Source organism: Amblyomma mixtum, chromosome 7 (genome assembly GCF_055824585.1).
Source record: "Amblyomma mixtum isolate Tamu chromosome 7, ASM5582458v1, whole genome shotgun sequence".
Lineage (NCBI taxonomy): Eukaryota > Metazoa > Arthropoda > Arachnida > Ixodida > Ixodidae > Amblyomma > Amblyomma mixtum.
Window position 1 is genome coordinate 146,588,835 of NC_143018.1, and position 13,587 is coordinate 146,602,421.

The window sequence follows — 13,587 nt, forward strand, 5'->3', positions numbered from 1 at the left end:
AGATTATTATTCGTGAGGTAGGTTAATTCAGTTCCCCCTAACACCACCGAAGGCGAGCTGAGACCTTGAGACCTGAAAGTACTTGAGACCTTCGATGTTTCTGGATTTGATAACATTGTTAATCTCCGCAGGCTTAAAAGCCATTCGGAACGATTAAATGTTATAACAATACTTTAAAGATATGAAAAAAAACTGTACATATATTGAGGTGAGCCAAAACCTTGGTGGCTTGAGTGGCAGTGCCAGGCTGGCACCAAAACCGTACACGGTAAAAAGCATAAGTATAAACCCTGAATAATTAAGCGGTTCTTTAGCCCTATTTTATCTCTTCAATGTCCTTAGTGCACACGGAGTACTTCTGATGTTTCATATTTCCGAGCAAAGACCTTGCCACCGCGAGCCCACACAAATTTCCAGTTGCACTAATTTTTCTCTCTTTTAGTCAAGCTGAGGAGCTCCCTCATAGCAGGGCAGAGGTGTTCACTAATATATGCTGTCTCAGGGTCATCATAACCAAGGTCTTTGTCAGCTTAGACTTTTTGACATGCACTTTCGCGCTTTGAGAGCGACTTAAATTGAATATCATTTCATTCATTTCATTTTAATACCTTAAAGACCCACTGGGGGTATTACATAAGGGGTGGGTACAAACAGTCAAATGAACAAGTGTTATGTTGAAAAATGGTTGGTAACAGCTTCGGCGAATGTGGATGGGCATGAGATGGTAGCGATGTCATTGGATAGGTCGTTCCAGTTTACAGAAACACGGTGAAAAAAAGAAGCGGCACAGGTAACAGTACGGGCACGGGGGCGAAACACTTGGAAAGGATGACGAATGTGGTGGGATATGCCGGCTGGTGGGGCAATGTAGGGAGCGCAGCGCAGCAAACTATGGAAAAATTTATGGTACAGGCAGAGGCTAAAAATACGACGACGAGGTGAAAGGGGCGCTAAACTGGATTCCGCTTTGAAAGATGTCACACTGGTGTCGTACGAATAGGAGGAATGAATGAATCTGGCTGCTCTGTTTTGAAGTGACTCGAGCGCATCGATAAGGTAAACTTGATGAGGGTTCCAAACTGGCGGTGCGTAATCTAACTTTGACCTGACAAGAGATTTATATGCTAGTAATTTTACCTGTTGTGGGGCGTGGCGAAGATGACGTCCTAAGAATCTGAGAGTTTTATTAGCCGAGGAAATGATGTTAGTAACGTGTGTAGCCCATGATAAGTTGTTACACAGCGTGACGCCTAAGTATTTGTATGATGAAACAGACTGCAGGTGAACGTTAGCGACTACATATGGGAAATCAAGCGGGTTACGGCGGCGGTGGTAGGACAAACGTTTACATTTATGAGGGTTCAGTTCCATTAGCCAACGGTCGCACCATTCCTGTATGTGGTTTAGGTCATCTTGAAGGTATGTTGGGTCGGAGGCATTAGTAACTGGGCGATAAACAACGCAGTCGTCAGCAAACATGCGAATATTAGAGCATACATTGGTCGGTAAGTCATTAATATAAATTAGGAATAGAAGCGGGCCTAGTACAGAAACTTGAGGGACTCCTGATGTTACTGGTAGCGGATTGGAATTTTGATTGTTAACAACGACAAACTGTGAGCGATTAGTCAGGAATTCTTCTATCCATTTTACTATGTCGGGGGGCAAGTTCGAACGGGAAAGTTTTAAGATTAAGCGTTTATGAGGTACCTTGTCAAATACTTTTGCAAAATCCAGAAAAATGGCGTCGGTCTGTAGGTTAGAATCGAGATTAGCATGTAAATCATGAATGAATAGGGCTAGCTGCGTTTCACAAGAAAATCCTTTCCGAAAGCCGTGTTCAGACGAATGGAAAAAATTGTTCGAGTCGAGGAAGTTTATGATATGAGTATAGATGACGTGTTCCATTAGTTTGCAGGGTACGCTAGTAAGGGAAATGGGTCGGTAATTTAACTGCGAATCTTTGTTACCTGATTTCTAGACTGGAACGACCTTTCCAGTTTTCCAATCGTCCGGTAGTTGTCCTGTTGAGAGTGACTGGGTAAAAAGTAAGCATAAGAACTCGGCCCAAATATCACTAGTGTTCTTTAGAAGTTTCGAGTTAATATTGTCTACACCAGATGAAGATGAGATTTTCATGTTTCTAATTAAGGACGCAGTACCCAGTGAGGAAAATGCGACTACCGGCATAGCATGCTCAAAGAGTAAATTAGATGTATGAAGTTGTGTTTCGGTTTCATTAGTAAAGACGAATGAGAACGCTGCGTTGAATAAAGTAGCGCACTCAGAGTCGGTCATAGCCGCGCCTGATTCATCTTTGAGGGTAATCGCGTGTTCATGATGGGGGTTAACGGCTTGCCAGAACTTCCTGGGGTTATCGCTGCGCATATTAGGAAGGTGTTGATGAAAAAATTTGTGCTTCGCGTCATGGATAGCAGTTTGATATGATTTTTCTGCAGCGCGGTACTTCGCCCATGCGCTTTGCGTTCCATGGGCTCTTGCTGAGCGCAGCAGGCGCTTCTTTTTATTTTCCAACCTTTTAAGACTTTTAGTAAACCATGGTTTGTGTGGATTAGCGTTACGGGTAAGGACGCGGTGGCATCTTTCAATATCGTTCTCAGTGATTGCTTCCTTGATGACATCTCCAATTTTGGAAAGGATAGCGGGTAGGGTTTCATTTCATCCTGCACAATTCCTTGAATTTCTAGGTTTGCATTCCTCGAGTAATGTTGAAATAGTACTATTCCTTTTTCAAGTTCCTCATTTCTTTTTTCTCGAATTGCACATTTTCCTTTAGCATTCTCTTTTACGGCGCTCAGTTTCGCATATTTTTTTTTCAACTTATTTAGCCAGCTGTTGTTTTAACGCTTCAATTTCAGCATACACAAAGTCAACGCTCTCGGTGAAACTTTTTGCTTCTTGGGAAGCTCTCGGATTCGACTTCCTGCGTCCCTTCTGTATGACATATTTGAAAGGGTGTGCGCTAAAAAGACGTACACAGGAAAAAGATAGAGACGACAGGAAAGAAGCGCAACTTCCAACTTTAATGACGTCAAAGTCTGTATGACGTGCGAGCAGTTTTTATTTCCTGCTGAAGAGCTTCCTTTAACTAAGCGAATCTTGTCTTACCTCTTTTTCGTCTTTGCTAGTTGCTTCTATCGCCATCAAAGCCGGCCCTTCCACAGCGGGCAAGGGTATACGCAACTGTTTACGCAACTACGCAACTGGGCAATGGTGGCGACTTAAACCACAATGCAAGTTCAGAAAGACTGTCCTTACACTAACCTGCACAGAAAGAATGAAAGAAAGAAAGAAAGAAGGAAAGAAGGAAAGCAGGAAGGAAAGAAAGAAAGAAAGAAAGAAAGAAAGAAGGAAAGAGAGAAAGAAAGAAAGGAAGAAAGAAAGAAAGAAAGAAAGAAAGGAAGAAAGGAAGAAAGAAGGGAAGAAAGAAAGAAAGAGAGAAAGAGAGAAAGAAAGAGAGAAAGAAAGAGAGAAAGAGAGAAAGAAAGAAAGAAAGAAAGAAAGAAAGGAAGAAAGAAAGAAGGAAAGGAAGAAAGGAAGAAGGAAAGAGAAAGAAAGAAGAAGGAAAGAGAAAGAAAGGAAGAAGGAAAGAGAAAGAAAGAAAAAGAGAAGGAAAGAAAGAAAAGGAGGAAGAAAGAAAGGAAGAAAAAAAGAAAGAGAGAGAGAAAGAAAGAAAGAAAGAGAAAGAAAGAAAGAAAGAAAGAAAGAAAGAAGGAAAGAAAGAAAGAAAGAAAGAAAGAAAGAAAGAAAGAAAGAAGGAAAGAAAGAAAGAAAGAAAGAAAGAAAGAAAGAAAGAAAGAAAGAAAGAAAGAAAGAAGGAAAGGAAGAAAGGAAGAAGGAAAGAGAAAGAAAGAAGAAGGAAAGAGAAAGAAAGGAAGAAGGAAAGAGAAAGAAAGAAAAGGAGGAAGAAAGAAAGGAAGAAAAAAAGAAAGAGAGAGAGAAAGAAAGAAAGAAAGAGAGAGAAAGAAAGAAAGAAAGAAAGAAAGAAAGTAAGAAAGAAGGAAAGAAAGAAAGAAGGAAAGGAAGAAAGGAAGAAGGAAAGAGAAAGAAAGAAGGAAAGAGAAAGAAAGGAAGAAGGAAAGAGAAAGAAAGAAAAAGAGAAGGAAGGGAAGAAAAGGAGGAAGAAAGAAAGGAAGAAAAAAAGAAAGAGAGAGAGAAAGAAAGAAAGAAAGAAAGAGAGAGAAAGAAAGAAAGAAAGAAAGAAAGTAAGAAAGAAGGAAAGAAAGAAAGAAGGAAAGGAAGAAAGGAAGAAGGAAAGAGAAAGAAAGAAGAAGGAAAGAGAAAGAAAGGAAGAAGGAAAGAGAAAGAAAGAAAAAGAGAAGGAAAGAAAGAAAAGGAGGAAGAAAGGAAGAAAAAAAGAAAGAAAGAAAGAAAGAAAGAAAGGAAGAAAGAAAGAAAGAAAGAAAGAAAGAAAGAAAGAAAGAAAGAAAGAAAGAAAGAAAGAAAGAAAGAAAGAAAGAAAGAAAGAAAGAAAGAAAGGAAGAAGGAAAGAAGGAAAGAAAGAAAGGAAGAAAGCGATGGCGGCTTCTGTAGCTCTGAATCAGCAGCGTCAGAATTTATGCTGCAGATTCCGGTTGTCAGCACTACCTGGTCTTGAATGGTCTGTCACTTGTGCTGGCCCGTGCGGGGCGTTCGCCCAGGAGAAGATGGTTGAAGCTCGTGCTATCTGCAGAAAAGCAGGCAGTATTCAGGCGATGCTGGTTCCGTGTAGTCTCCAGTGCAGTGTTTCAAACCGCGCACCACGGTACGTCACGGGTGGCTCAGCTAAGCGAACAACCGTTCCCTTCCTTCTTGCAGCACTTCTGCAGCTCGGAAGTGAAGTGCTTGATGAGGGGAAGCTCCGCCAGGATTTTCTCTGCGGGCGGCCGGAGACACAAAATAACAAACTGAAAAACCAGTGAGCCCCGATGTTCTCTCACCAGAATGTTATTTATTTAGTGTACCCACAATACTGCATACCATGCCGCTTTGAATAAAACCTTAATGAAAACCTCATCAAAGTCTTAAAAGGTTTTAGGTAAGAGGAGTTGGAAACAGGTTCCGCGGGATGCTCTGTACGAGGCTCCCCAAAATGTGAAAGGGGCAACTGTATTTGATGTTCATTCGTTTTTGTCATTAGTTTTGAAGAAGCTCCCGTATGAAGCATCACAAAGAATTGTACTCTTGGCATCAGTTGTAACTTCTGCTTTAGCTTGTTTAAAATTCATAATCCAACATTCACACCACGCCTCTCCTTCATTGGGTGTCCTTGGGCGGTCTCCTTCTAGATTGTTTCTCTAACTGAAAGCACTGCAGAGAGACTAAAATCGGAGGAGTCGTGTCGGAAATCTCGGTGGAAATCTAGCGAGTAAGCGTAGTCTTGCATCTCCTTTAGCTGCTACGTGATCCACTGAGTGAACGATCGGTGCCAAGTTGACACTACTGGCTTTCATATATTTATGAAAAAGCTCATTTTCAAGACCCTTCGGTGAAACTGCTCTGCGGGACCTCCAGACAACGCAAGTGAAGCAACACTGGGTACAGCAGGACTTGTGCACTCCCGATCAATAACTAATCTACCTTGTTGCACAGCTCCTTTCTTCAGACCTTGTTAGATCGGTTTCGCATTTATGTTTCATGAACAACACCACCGCGGCGGCTTGCTCAACAGGGGATCCATGCTACTCAGTTTATTTACGGTTCACACTGAGCGTACCAGCATTCGATCGTGAATTTTATTCCTTATCTTTGTCTGGCCCATATCGTTAGATTGAAATGAGACGACTTTATCCTTTTCAACTGCGCATTTTCCCCGAACTATAACTTGATTATTCCGCTCGATCTGTTCTCTGAACCCGTGTGATTTGATCTGGTCGCCGATTAAATTCAAGATCACTTCAAAGAAAGTATTGCAGGCAACGGTTTTCTTGGCCCATAGGATTTTTTGAAAAGTGTTTTTGAAGGACATTTCATTACTTCGCTGTCATGAGAGATTCCTGCTTTCTTTCGCCTCGTCCTTCAGCGCAGTTCGCGATTCGGTCAGTGCGTGGAGGAGGCCACTTTTCTCTGTGCCTCTGCACACGCTCTGACTGCGATCAGCATTTCAAACTCGTATGTTCCGCCTAACTCTCACAGTCAGCCCTAGAAGCAGTATGACGATCGACTGAATCTGGGTGAACTGGGTATGGAGCGGCTACAGTAACGTCTGACTACAGATGTCAGTTGTTGATTTAGTCCACTCTTACCTCCTACACAGGTTTCATGGTGTCGTTGTGGTTTCCATAAGCGCAGATCACCAGCTATGCTGAGTAGTCACACACCTCACTCTAACGTGCCTTTGCAACTCGAAAATGATCTGCCACTACCCTCTCGAACGTCAACCACCCCCCCCCCCCCCCCCCGCCCGAAAAAAAAAAGCTAAACCCCATCTTTTACCATACACAGTGGCTCAGTTAACGGTTAGAGCTATCGGCTACTTAGATGGACTAACCGGGTTGAACACGGCCGCTGCGGCGGCGTATCGATGGAGGCGAACCGCAAAAGGCACCCATGTGCTGCGCGATGTCAGTGCACGTTAAAGATACCCGGGTGGTCGAAATTATTCCGGAGCCCTCCACTACGGTACCTCTTTCTCTTTCATTCCCTCTTCCTCCCTTCCCGCACGGCGAGGTTGAGGTGTGCAGAAATAATTAAGATAGCTACTGCGACATATCATTTCCTCAAAACTACTTTAAAGCCTGCCGCCGCGGTGGCTCAGCGGCTATGGTGCTCGGCTGCTGACCCAAAAGACATCCTCCATTCTCCTGAGCACCTCCCTACGCTGACCATTCTCGTTACCCACTCGTAATTGCCCTATGGTTCTTTATACTGCGAAAGCAATACTACTTGCACTTTCACGCCTTTGCCGTGCCGCGGCGGTGACCACCAAAGCAATACTACTTGCACTTTCACACCTTTGCCGTGCCGCGGCGGCCATCATCATCATCATTTATTGGCCCTTAAAGACCCCTGGCGGGGTATTACATAAGGGGGGGGGGGGGGCGAACATCGAAGCAAGTAATGACATTATTAGGTCAAAAAAAATACATATACAAAAAAAGTACAGTAAAACAGTGAAAAAAATATACAGTGAAGAAAAAGTATACAGTGAAACAATCGTTGCTTGGGGAAGAGAAAAAAAGAAAAACACGTTTATAAATCAGGCAGACAGGTGCAGTAGTAGATCAAACAATCATAACATAAAAATAAAACGCAAAGGCAACAGTTACCCACATTGGGATTTCAAGTGCAATGACAGCATTTGGCGGAATTTAAGAGCATCGCGTTCAGTGACAAGTAATTCGGGTAGTGAATTCCATTCATTAATGGCAAGAGGCAGAAATGACTTGTTAAATGCGTTTGAGGAGCCATGAAGTCTTAGGATGCTCATGGAGTTGAAAAGACGGCGTGATGTTCGGAGGGGAGGGAGCAGAAGGGAGTGTCGAAGTGAGGGAAAACAATAGTACAATTTATGGAATAATGATAAACGGGCAATTATACGCCTATGCGCGAGAGGCTCGATGTCGGCAGATAATTTTATTTTGGTAATGCTAGAGCGGGTGTCATAGTTGGAGGAAATAAAGCGGGCTGCACGGTTTTGGACGGCTTCTAGGCTGGCTATTAAGTAGGCTTGATGTGGGTTCCATATTGGGGATACAAATTCAAGTTTGCTACGGACGAAAGTTTTGTAGGCTAGGCTGCGAATGGAAGAAGGGGAGAAACTGAGGTTGCGTCTGATAAAGCCGAGTGTTTTTGATGCATCAGCAGCAATCTTCGGGATGTGCTCGGACCAAGTGAGGTTGCTCGTGATATGGATGCCAAGATACCGGTATGATTCGGCTTTAGTAAGGATGGTTGAACTGAGTGAATAAGCGTAGTCGATATTAGTGCGCTTGCGTGATACCTGCATGTATTTGCATTTCGTTACGTTGAGCGTCATTAGCCATGTGGAACACCAGCTTTCAATCCTGTTTAGGTCGCTTTGGAGCAATTCCTGATCATTGTTGGTAGTTATGCGGCGGTACAGGACGCAGTCATCTGCGAAAAGACGAATTGTCGATGAAATGTCGGAAGGAAGATCATTGATGAAGGTTAAAAATAAAAGTGGGCCGAGCACCGAGCCCTGAGGCACACCAGAGAAGACTTTTGTTGTGGGAGAATTGTCATTATCGATAGCAGTGAATTGAGAGCGATCAGTTAGGAAGCAGCGAATCCATTTTAATATCAGGGGATCGAGGCATAAGCATGAAAGTTTAGCTAAAAGGCGTTGGTGGGGTACACGATCAAATGCTTTTGAAAAATCAAGATAAATGACGTCTGTCTGGAATGAAGAATCTAAGTTTAGGCTAAGGTCGGTAGTGAATTCGAATAGTTGGGTTTCGCATGAGTAACCGGATCGGAAGCCGTGCTGATTGGAAAAAAAGAAAGAGTTAGAATCAAGGTGAGATGCGGTTTGTGAATATATAATATGCTCTAATAGTTTGCATGCAATGCAGGTTAAAGAAATTGGACGGTAGTTGGACGGATCATGACGGTTGCCTGCTTTAAAAACGTACTACTCGACTTAGCTTCCAGTCGTCCGGAATTAAGCTGGTAGCAATAGATTGATCAAAGATTATTTGCAAAATTTGACTGGAGATTTCCTTGGTGCATTTCAGTATGGTATATTGTCTGGTCCCGGGGCACTTGATACTTTAAGTTTTTCGATGAGGCTTGCAATACCGTTAGCTGTTATAGTAACAGGCGGCATTTGCGAAAATGAAAACTTCGATACAGGAGGAATGTCTGAAGTAGATTCATTGGTGAAAACCGAGGAGAAATAAGAGTTCATTACAGCACTGCGTTCGCCTGATGCGACCACAGAACCATCCGGGTTAACCAAGGAGATGTGATGCGTAGACCTATTACCTGGCGTAAGGAGATTCCAGAATTTCTTTGGATTGGAGCGCATGATGTCTAGCAAGTCCTGGTGGTAAAATTTCCTTTTTGAGCTTCGTAAAAGTCTCGTGTATTCGCAAAGACACGAGAAATACTTATCCCACCTTGAGACACTGGGAGAATGCTTTGCAAGACGGAAAAGACGTTTTTTTCTCATTAAAAGTTTTCTGAGGGCATTGGAAAACCAAGGTTTGCTGGCATCACCTCGAATGCGTACGAGGGGTACATATAAATGAATAAGTGATATTAATTTTTGTTTGAAGAGCAACCAGTTATCATTGACGGTTCTTGTGGAAGAGGACATACGAAAGTGATGGAAAAACTTGTCTAGCTCAGCAATGATACTTGGAACATCGGCCTTATTATAGTCACGAATGAATTTAACTGAAGGTTGACGAGTAGCGATGGGTATAGATAAGTTAAAAAACAAGGTACAATGATCGCTGAAGCCCGGAATGGATGACAATGACTGGACACATTCACGATCTGAAACAAGAACAAGGTCGAGGGTATTGTTTAGGCGAGTTGGAGTGTGAACTCTTTTGCAAGGTTAAAGGTAAGGACTAAGTTTAGAAACTCACTCGATTGGCCAGAATGTGCGGATAAGTTGTACCAGTCAATATCGGGAAAGTTGAAATCGCCGCATAGTAAGTAAGTTGCATGGGGATAACGGGTATTAAGGTCGAGTAGTATTGAGTACAGTTCATTAACAAATGAAATGTCGCTGTCTGGAGGACGATAGCAAGCAAGCAATATGACTGTGCTAGAAGGAAGCAATAACCTTATCGCAACAATTTCATGATTGCAGATGGGCAAAATAGGAAAAGAAGGCGTGCTCGATTTTACAAAAACCAATACACCACCTCCTCTCCGCATCACCCTATCGCGTCTGTGGACCGTGAAAGATCGCGTATCGTGCAGCAGCTCTTCATTCGAGATGTCCGAGGTCAGCCACGATTCAGTAAATATAGCTATATCAGTATCGCTATCGTTTAGGAAGGCTTCAACGGCATCTTTTTTGGGCAGATAGCTGCGGACATTGGAAAGTAGAACTGCTAAGGTTTGATAACTCGGGGCTGCGTATGTCACTTGTGGTGACTGACGAAGTAGGTGTGGCGGAGGCCGATGAGCGGATGCCAAACGCTATAACGTCACTTCTTGGACAGAATCTGTTTCAGCCAAAATGTGAGATCCGTGATCTCACATTTTTTATCGCATTTTTCGCTTTTTTTATTTTTTTTTTATTTTTTTTATCTTAGGTCAGCGCATGCGCTACTTTTGCTCGGGTTCCGTTCACTTGGTTGGGTTTGGTTTTCTTCGTCGGTCGGAAGTTAGCGCCTGTGTTGTTGGTGTGTGTTCTCTCCCCTTGTGTCCGTCGTCCTGGTTTTGCGCTACTCTTACGTTATGTTTCAGAGTTATAAATAAATTGACGGTCATTCATCAGGAGCTTGTCGAAACGGATCTTAAATGTGGTGCTTCTTCCTTGGGCGTAAGAATGAAGTTTACTTCTGGCCATTCGCACACGTTTTGAATAATCTTCGCCAAATTCCAAACGAGGTTTTTTTTGCTTGGGTCCTGCCGTTAAAATCCTTGATTTTTCCTTGAAACGGGCCAGTTTGACAACTATTGGGCGATTTTTCTCCTCTTGGTAACGCCCTATCCTGTGCGCCCGTTCAATGTCATCAGGGCTGACGGTAAGGCTAAGTTTATCTGAACAAAAAGAAATAATCAGAGACTCAGACTGAGCCCAGGTTTCAGCGCGATCATCCTTAATTCCAAAAAAAGATCAAATTGCAGCGGCGAAGGCGATTCTCTGCGTCTCATATTTGTCGGCAAGAACTTTAATTTTCGCAGAAATTTTTTTTTTCTACATTCGTTTGTGAAGTGCTAGAAGAATTGGGGTCGATTTGTTGATTCAGCTCGGCAATTTTTTCCAGTGCATCAACGCGAGAAGACAAGCGGCTGACCACACCTTCAATATCAGTTTGTGCAGCACGTATTTTTGCGAGTTCAGCAAGGACTATGGCTTGGGACTGTTCTAAGCGAAACAGTGTCTGCGAAATTGATTCAAGCGATACAGGTGTGTCCTCTTCTGTAGGACCAGGATTTAGTTCAACGTCACCCGAGAGGACAAGCAAGAGGCATACGAGGTGGGCGTTGAGACAAAAGTAACATGACAGGCACATTACTCTACGGTAGAAGTCAAGCAGGTCAGCGGGGCACGACACTGCGACCAAGAAGGGGCTGCTAGTACGGACAGAGTTGGCATGAGGTAGGTAACTAACCTGCGCAAAGAGTGGCGGTTTCATGACCACGTTCGTTGCAGTGGCGTGCCCCGAATGGCCCCAGAGCGATAGCTGCATTTGTAGTCGAGGCGTGGCTCCTGTGGTGACGGTGGTGTGTGGTTGCCAGGCAGGCGTTTCGACTGTAGCTGGATGTGGCGGATGGAACGTGTCTTCTGCTGTCTTGGCGATGAACACGGGAAGCTGCGAAGCAGCCTCACCGAGGTGACGGGCGGTGGCGGGGTAGATGCTGCCAAGGCAGGAATTCAGCGCAGCAAAGATCCAAAGCAGGAAGGCCTGCGCAAAGAGTGGCGGTTTCATGACCACGTTCGTTGCAGTGTCGTGCCCCCAATTGTGACCACCATTGACCTTCATTTGACCTTGATTGCATTAGATTTGGTTCGATTGGATTAGATTGGATTAGATTAGATTAGATTGGATTGGACTGGACTGGATTGGATCAGACTAGATTAGAGTAGATTAGATTAGATTACATTAGATTAGAGTAGATTACATTGGATTGGACTGGATAGGAGTAGATTGGATTGGAGTGGATTGAATTGGATTGAATTTGTTTGAATTGGATTGGATTGTATAGCCGATGCATCACCACAAGTCTAACCACAAGCACCACCACCAGCTACACTACCAGCTGTACCATGGCGTAGGTACGGATATTGCTTTCGCAATTACCAGGCTTAACCAAGCTAAGCCACAGCGAATTTTTTCCACGAACATTAGTCAACTTATTCTCTTTGCAATACCTCTGTCATTGCACACGTGATGCAGGGTTCTAGACGCACACAGGTGATGGCGCATCCTCGCAAACCTTTCCCCACCCAGCCTCCTCTAAGCCGCGTTCTCAGTCTACAGGAGCCTCCGGTTCTGGGCACCACGAACAGTGATAGCACCAAGTTTTAGTTACTTTGCAATTCCGCAGGAACGTAGGAAGCAAACTTAACAGCGCATAGCTACATCGCAAGCGATGTCCACCTTCAAATATTAACAATACAATAATTTTTGAAGAAAAAATTGGAGCTTGGGCGATTTGATACAGCATTATCGGAACAACGCAAATAAGTGGATGTGAAAAGAAGGCACAGACAAGGCAACGCCTTGACTATGTCCCTGTCCGCGGCCTCTTTTCACGTCTTTGCGCTGTTCTGACAACAGTTTTGGAAGAAGTAATTGTATCACTCTAGGTGGACACATCAACTGCGCCGACAAGGAAGGAAACAAAACGTGAGTGAAAGAAGGAAGAAAGACAGAGGTGTGGTAGAAAACGCCTCAACAATAGTCTTGTCCACAAGGGGATCTTTAACGTACGCAGGTATCACACAGCACATGAAGCGCCTCTTGCGTATCGTCAACACGGGCGCCGCGGCCGGAGCTGAATCTCCGTTCGGAAGGGGCTCGGATTGGTTGGGGGAAGGCGATACCTTCTGCTACCCCTCTGTTCAGATTCCTGTCGGCAATTATCTGGGTTCTGCGGCCCAGTAGCCAAGCTCCTGACGACTGAGCCGCCGTGGTGGGTTACATTCTAAGAAAATTAGGTGTTTGGTTTATGCGCGATTTAACGTCCCAAAGCGACTGAGGCTATGAGAGACGCCGTAGTGAAGGGCTCCGGAAATTTCGACCACCTGGGGTTCTTTAACGTGCACTGACATCACACAGCACACGGGCACCTAGAATTTCGCCTCCATCGAAATATGGCCGCCGCGGCCGGGATCGAACCCGGCTCTTTCGGGTCAGCAGCCGAGCGTCATAACCACTGAGCCACCGCGGCGGCACAAAATTGGTTTTTGACGAAAGGAAAAGGCGCAGTAACTGCCTCAAATATCGATGGACACCCGAACCGTACCGTAAGGGAAGGCATAAAGGTGGGAATTAAAGAAATTAAGCTGTGGTTCAAGTACTCCTGGTTAGAGAGCGAAAGCTATGGCGCATCGGGCAACCATAAGCGGCTTGGCGTCTGTAACGTTCAGTGCGTTACGGAAACTGGATAGGCAGCGCGCCCACCCTGGCAGGTGGCAGTGAATGGTTGATCGCGTGAGTTTGCTCACCCAATGAACGCTGCGGTCTATTCCTGCAGTGCCGCGTGTCTGCTACAACGTTGTCAGCGCTAACTCATGCAGCCCACATCCCTCTCTCTCTCAACACCCCACGTACTTGAAAGCGCGATTCAGGCGCCCACTGATACAGGGGGCCAGTTATGCGCACTCCATTCCTTAAAATCATTGCAGTCTAAAACGTTGTCAACGCCGAAGAACACAATGAACGCCTACGGCATATGGTTTAAGTGTCGCGTTTCTGCCGCATTGTATCGATC

The 13,587-nt window shown here is 44.4% G+C and overlaps 1 protein-coding gene across 1 annotated transcript in view; it reads left to right on the forward strand.

Annotated features, from left to right (window-relative positions):
* The window catches only part of LOC149337799 (uncharacterized), a 170,393-nt gene that overhangs the window by 93,242 nt on the left and 63,564 nt on the right, over positions 1 to 13,587 (forward strand). The window lies entirely within an intron of this gene.